This window comes from Puma concolor, chromosome A3, assembly GCF_028749965.1.
Source record: "Puma concolor isolate L17-30 chromosome A3, mPumCon1.1.hap2, whole genome shotgun sequence".
NCBI classification, from domain to species: domain Eukaryota; kingdom Metazoa; phylum Chordata; class Mammalia; order Carnivora; family Felidae; genus Puma; species Puma concolor.
Window position 1 is genome coordinate 6,462,066 of NC_141669.1, and position 6,000 is coordinate 6,468,065.

Below are 6,000 nucleotides of genomic sequence, written 5' to 3' on the forward strand. Positions count from 1 at the left end.
AAACAGATCTGGAAATCATTCACACAAAGAATGCCAAACAAGGATTCTCATCCTTGCGTCCACCGGAGTGACTTGGTAAGTGGGCCAGATGCACGTATTCCTTGGCTTCTCCCCCAGAGAATCCCATTGGGTAGATCTGGGGTGGCCCAGAACCGACATTTTAACAAGCACCCCAGAATGATTTTCATGAGCGTGTCCGTGCTACTAAAGCTCCAGAACAAAGAACGCAGTCTTGCCCGCAGAATTTATCAACCTTGACTCTCCATCAACTCCCCTAAGGTGCTTTAATTTTTTTAGACGTTTGGTCCTCCGTGTTGCCCAAGTATGGGCAATGCCAAGACGTCAGAATCACCCCCGCCCCCCATAATCGGAAGGGGTGATTCCAGAGCCACACCCCAGGCCAGCGGTAAGGCTAGCAAAACCACATTTTTAGCCAGCGCCCCTAGCGGCCGGCAGAGACGCTTCCCTAAACGGTTATTAGTAAGAAAACACTGCTCATCGGTTTAAACCCCTGTGTCAACAACGACTTGAAAGAAAAATAACCCAATATTGCTGGCTGGCAAGGAAATCGCTTCCCTAGAAATAAATCCCAGACGCGTCGCAATCAATGGCTTCCTGGTATTCTGCCAGGCAGATAAAGGCCCACACAGGACAATGGAGCAATGAAGCCCGCTAAGAAAGCAAGGGAAGAAAACCAACCACCCCGCCCTTGGAAGCCCGGGGAGAGAAATCTGGAACGCCTGCGGTAACGGTACCAGCGACGGCGGGTCCCCCAGTGGAGGCCGTGCCAGCTGGACAAAAGAAAAACAATGGTTTCGCTCAGGTTCCCCGCCCCCAGCCAAGCACCGCTCCGCCGGCCGGCGGACTGACCACCGCGGACACCAAGTCCCAGACCTTCCCGGCGCTCCAGCCGGCCGGACCCCGAGCCCCCCCCCCCGCCCCCACCCCGGCTCCCAGCCGCGACCCCCCCCCACCCCCGGCCCGGCCCTCTCCCCGCCCGGCCGCGGCCCTTCCTCACAGGGCCTCCCCCCTCCCCCCCACGCCCGGCCGCGGGCCCTCCGCGCTCGGCCTCGCCCCCTCCCCACCCACCTCCCTCCTCACCCGGCCGCGGGCCCCTCCACACCCGGCCTCGCCCCCTCCTCACCAGGCCGCGGGCCCTCCGCACGCGGCGTCGCCCGGCGAGACACCCGGCCTCGCCCCCTCCCCGCTGGGCCTCGCCCCCACCTGCTCGCCCCAGTCATCCCGCGAAGCCGACCACCGCACTGACCGTCTCATAACGCGGCCCGAGGACCGCGCCTACAGCTCGAACGGAAAGGACCCGCTTTGCCGCGGGCGCTGTCAGAGGACGGGAAAGGGAGAGACGGCGGCTTTCAGCGCTTCGCCCTCAACAAACCCGGCGGCCATTTTCCTCCATCTCCGCGAGCTGACAGATCACGTGGCAGCGGGTGACGGGGCGGGGCGGAAGGTGGCCACGCCCCCCCCGGCGGGCTGGGGGGCCAGTCCCGAAGGCTGCGGGGCGCGCGCGGGCGGGTGGGTGTGGTGCAGGGTCAGCGAATCACCGCGCCCAGCGGCCCTCCGCCCCCTCCCTCTGGCCTCCAAAGGGGTGCAATTTGACAAGCGCCGCGGGCAATATTTTCTTCCTCGTCGGTGTCGCTCTTCCGATTATCGTTCACTCACTCCTAATCCCTATTCACCATTGTAATCAAATTGTACGCAGAGTAACTTAAACCCAATTATACTTTCAGAAGACATCTCTAAGGCGTTGCGAACGAAGGCCTGCTCAAGCCCCTTCCTCGGGAACCCACAGGAGAGGTGTCAGCCCCGTGGAGCGCCTGTGGGATCTGCACTCCTGGTCTTCCAGAGAGCCCACCGCCTCCCTCCCCGGCTCCCCAGACCCCTGGCCAGCCCGGGCCGTCCACCCAGTCTCTGCTGAAGGTACCTCGGTCTTTCCCGAGGCCAGAGCGATTGACAGCTTTCAACTCACTTCTCACTGTTTCACTCGGTTCCAGACTCCTTCCTGGAAGTGTTCCCCTCTCTGGGCTTCTATGACTCTCATTCTGCTAGTTTTCCTCCCATTCCTCTGGCTGCACCTGTCAGATTCGACCTCCCTTAAATTGCTGGTGTTTCCAGAGTTCAGCGCAAAGCTCGACTCTTCACCGTCCTCCTCCAGGACTGCTCCTGTCTGGGGACCTGGCGCCTGTCGCCCAGCCACCGAGACCGAGACCGGAATTGGGAAGTCTTTTTATAACCTCTCCCTCCCCTTCCCAATAACATCCCATCAGCCTCTTCATCAACCCCCATCAGTCTAAAGGCTGCTGAAGCTCCCCTCCAGGGCTATCCCCAGAGCCCCAACTCTCTCCCTGCCTCTGCTGGTGCCCTGCTAACTGGTTCTCCAGCAGATTGCTCCCTCAGGTCACTGCTTTGCCTAAACTCCTCAGCAGCCTTCCATTTCCAGAAAATAGATTCCCAAAAAGTACTTAACATGCAAGACTCCTCGGGGGGCGGGCCCCTGACCCACTTCTAACCCCTGCTCCACCCACTAGTTTCCGCCTATCCTGCCCCCACCTCCAGGCTGGCAAGTATTGACAGTTCCTGGAACAATGGGCCTGACTCTTCCTCATTTCCATTCTTTTCCCAGGACGGTCTTCCCTGCCTCTTGCCCAGCTGCTTCCAAGAGATGAATTCCTTTTTCTAAGATACCATTTAAGTAGTCCCCAGTTTTGTATAGCTTCCTGGAAGACTTCAAGCAGAGCTGGCCAGTCCGTCTTCGGTATCCATAGGGCCTAGTAGGTACTCAGCATGTGTTAAAGCATTTTTAACCTGTTTACCTGTCTTCTCCCACTATAAGGTTCAGTACATCCTTATTCCGCACCAACCCCCTTGCCCTGTTTGGAACAGTGTCTGGCCTTAACAAACCACTGAGGAAGAAACCACACTATCTACAACGCTGCCAAATTATTTGGGGGTGCTCCCTCCTGGTCTCATGCATGTCCCAGCAACATCTGATGGAGCCATACTCCTTGTTGGCTTTTTCTAGAAGTTGCCAGCTTGATCCACGGAGAAATGTTTTCAATGGTTCCCAGCCTTGGCACACCAGACGCATCCGTGGACCTTCTTAAAAACTAAGAGCAGGGGCGCCTGGGTGACTCCGTCGGTTGAGCGTCCGACTTCAGCTCAGGTCACGATCTCACGGTTCGTGAGTTCGAGCCCCGCAACAGGCTCTGGGCTGACGGCTCAGAGCCTGGAGCCTGCTTCCGATTCTGTGTCTCCCTCTCTCTCTGCCCCTCCCCCATTCATGCTCTGTCTCTCTCTGTCTCAAAAATAAATAAACATTAAAAAAAAAATTTAAAAAAAAAAAAGAAAAACTAAGAGCACACTTGGGGACTTAAAAAAACATCTCCCCAGCTGATCCCAATGACATACCATTCTCAGACTTGGGTTTGAGTCCCATCGTGTCCAAATCAGTGATTTCAATATGAACATACTGTTTTAATGTCAAGTGATTTTTTGAAGGCCTACACAGGATAGCAGGTGACATTTTAGTAACCCCTGATTGTGACAGTGACATGGGAATAGGAATTTGTGGTTTGACAAGAATCGGTAGCCCCAGAAAGGCAGCCTGGGCTCGAAACACAATGAATTGAGTAGTCAGCCAGGCATTTGACAGATGTTCTGGAGGAGTTTGCGCACACAAAGAGAAAACGTGGCTTACGTATCAGAAAACGGGCCAAGAGGCACTGAAGATCTCACTGAAGTGTTGGCCAGGGAGATGATGACTCAGGAAGGCAGGGTTCTTGAATCATGCGCCTCCCCCAGGAGCTCCCCCGCCTGTGTAATCCCCACGGCACCACCACGCGCCCCAGCCCCTTCACCCCATAATTTCTGGAAGCGCAACGGGCCTGCCCGGTTAGCACAACCACCCCTTCCAACAAGCTGGCGTTAGACAGGCCTCAGCTTCTGTATCAGCTGAGCTCTGCCCACCCAGCAGGTGTCAGCCGGGCTGAGTGCCAGTGAACCGCCTCTCCAGAACACCTCTCTGGGGGATACTGGAATATACAACAGCAAGCAAGGTACGGGAGGTGGGGCAGGAAGCTCTGGTCCTCCAGCTTAGGTGGTCCCAAGCACCCATGCACTGCTGTGGGGATTTCTCAGTTAAGAGCCTGGCAAATCCCATTCTAGAAGTGCGACGTTCAGTCCCAGACGCCAGAAAGACAATTGCCAATGCTACCTGAATGCCCCCCCCTTCCTCTTTCACCCCCCCCCAAAAAAAAACCCTGAAGATACTCAGTGTACAAGTGGTTCTTTTAGGAATCGTTTTTAAAACAGTCCATATAACAGCCTGGAAAGAAGCTACTGGAAATAGGCTTTACTCCGGCCCAAATTTTAGTGGAGGATGAGAGGAAGGTCAGATGACAGCAAGGAAAGCAGAGAGAGAGAAGAGAGAAGCACTGAGGGAAATGAAAGATCTTGCCAGCTAGGGTTCCTCCTCCCTTGCAGATCTGACCTGGGGAAGGGAGAACCTTAAATTCAGGAGTTTTAGTATTATCCAGGCCATGCATTTAATTACCAAAATGAGAATCTTTAAACCAAAAGTGAACAGATAGTTTTATGATCTAAGAGGGAGGAGAAAATTATTTTTTTTTAAAGTTCATTTATTTATTTTGAGAGCGAGCGAGAGAGAGAACGCATATGGGCGCATAGCAGGGGAGGGGCGGAGAGAGAAGAAGAAAGGATCCCGAGCGGGCTCCACACTGTCAGCATAGAGCCCAGTGCAGGGCTCCAACCCTTGAACTGTTAGATCATGACCTGAGCCGAAATCGGGAGTCAGACGCTTAACCAGCTGAGCCACCCAGGCGCCCCAAGGAGGAAAATTGTTAAGTGATGAGCCCTACTGGATATTTCATCAGCTCCCAGGGATGGGGAGCGAGGCGTAGCTGTAGAGTTTGTGCAGGTGCGGTTCTGAGGAAAAGAGAGTTATTTCATAATCCCGCCATATCCCATTCTCCTCTATCAACACAATCGTTACATTTAGGAAATTACATCTGTTTTGATAATAAATATGCCCTAACTCATGCCAAATGTCGTTTATTCCTTTCGTGCTTAGGGATTCTAATACTCCCACCTTGCTTCAATGTAACTGTTGCAAAATAGAACTGAAATTCCTTCTCCTCTGTTTTCTTTCCAGCCTCTCTCTTTTTCCACTTTCCTTGATCTTTTTGCAGTTTATACAGCTTGCCTGAATCTTTCTGGCAAACCCACCCGAAGGCTTTCCTGCTTCCGCAGAAACACGTCAATCACTCTAAGAGCCCGGCCTCTCTACGTGTCCTGTGCCATTACGTGCAAGGAAAACTATGAGGTATCGTTCCACCCCTCACCACCCTCTCCATCAACACTGTGATTTCAATCACCCTTCCATCTTTTTTAACAGTATCAGCATATCGGCATGAGGATCTCAGCAGCCCAATCTCCTTACATGGCTTCAGTTTCATTTTAGATCACATTTTCCATAGAAATCTTAAGAAGTTATACACACTATGTTGCTTTTAAAACGGCCTTCCTTTGGGGCGCCTCTTGGTTTCAGCTCAGGTCATGATCTCATGGTTTGTGAGTTCAAGCCCCACGCCTAGGCCCTGCACTGACAGCTTTGCAGGCTGCTTGGGATTCTGTCTCCCTGTCTCTCTGTCCCTCCCCGACCCTCTCAAAAGAAATAAATAAACATCTTAGACTGCTTTCCAGGGGTGCCTGGGTGGCTCAGTCGGTTAGGTGTCCGACTTCAGCTCAAACCATGATCTCACGGTTCGTGGGTTCAAGCCCCTGTGCTGACAGCTCAGAGCCTGGAGCCTGCTTCAGATTCTATGTGTCCCTCTCTCTCTGCCCCTCCCCTGCTTGCGCTTTATCTCTCTCTCTCTCTCTCAAAAATGAATAAACATTAAAAATTTTTTTTTAATTTTTTTAACTGCTTTCCTTTGATTATAAAAGGAGCATGTGTTCATTATGAAG

The 6,000-nt window shown here is 53.4% G+C and overlaps 1 protein-coding gene and 1 long non-coding RNA gene across 11 annotated transcripts in view; one reads left to right on the forward strand and one right to left on the reverse strand.

The window, feature by feature from the left end:
* KIDINS220 (kinase D interacting substrate 220) overlaps nt 1–1,431 on the reverse strand; it is a 95,512-nt gene extending 94,081 nt beyond the window's left edge. For 8 of the 9 annotated variants that reach the window (XM_086699967.1, XM_086699965.1, XM_086699961.1 and 5 more), the window contains exon 1: nt 1,268–1,431. The gene's annotated coding sequence lies outside the window, so the exon portion shown is untranslated. Of the gene's footprint in view, nt 1–1,224 lie in introns of all 9 variants that reach the window. The other variant, XM_086699960.1, reaches the window with a different exon arrangement.
* A 123-nt stretch (nt 1,432–1,554) lies between these two features.
* On the forward strand, nt 1,555–5,685 carry LOC147582210 (uncharacterized). Of its 2 annotated transcripts, none has more exons than XR_015248670.1 (3): nt 1,555–1,935; nt 2,639–2,786; nt 5,223–5,685. It is a non-coding gene; the product is annotated as an uncharacterized LOC147582210 (long non-coding RNA). The 2 variants fall into 2 exon arrangements; XR_015248671.1 differs by lacking the exon at nt 1,555–1,935 and having other exon boundaries at nt 2,166–2,786; nt 5,223–5,356; nt 5,429–5,685.
* The last annotated feature ends 315 nt before the right edge of the window (nt 5,686–6,000 follow it).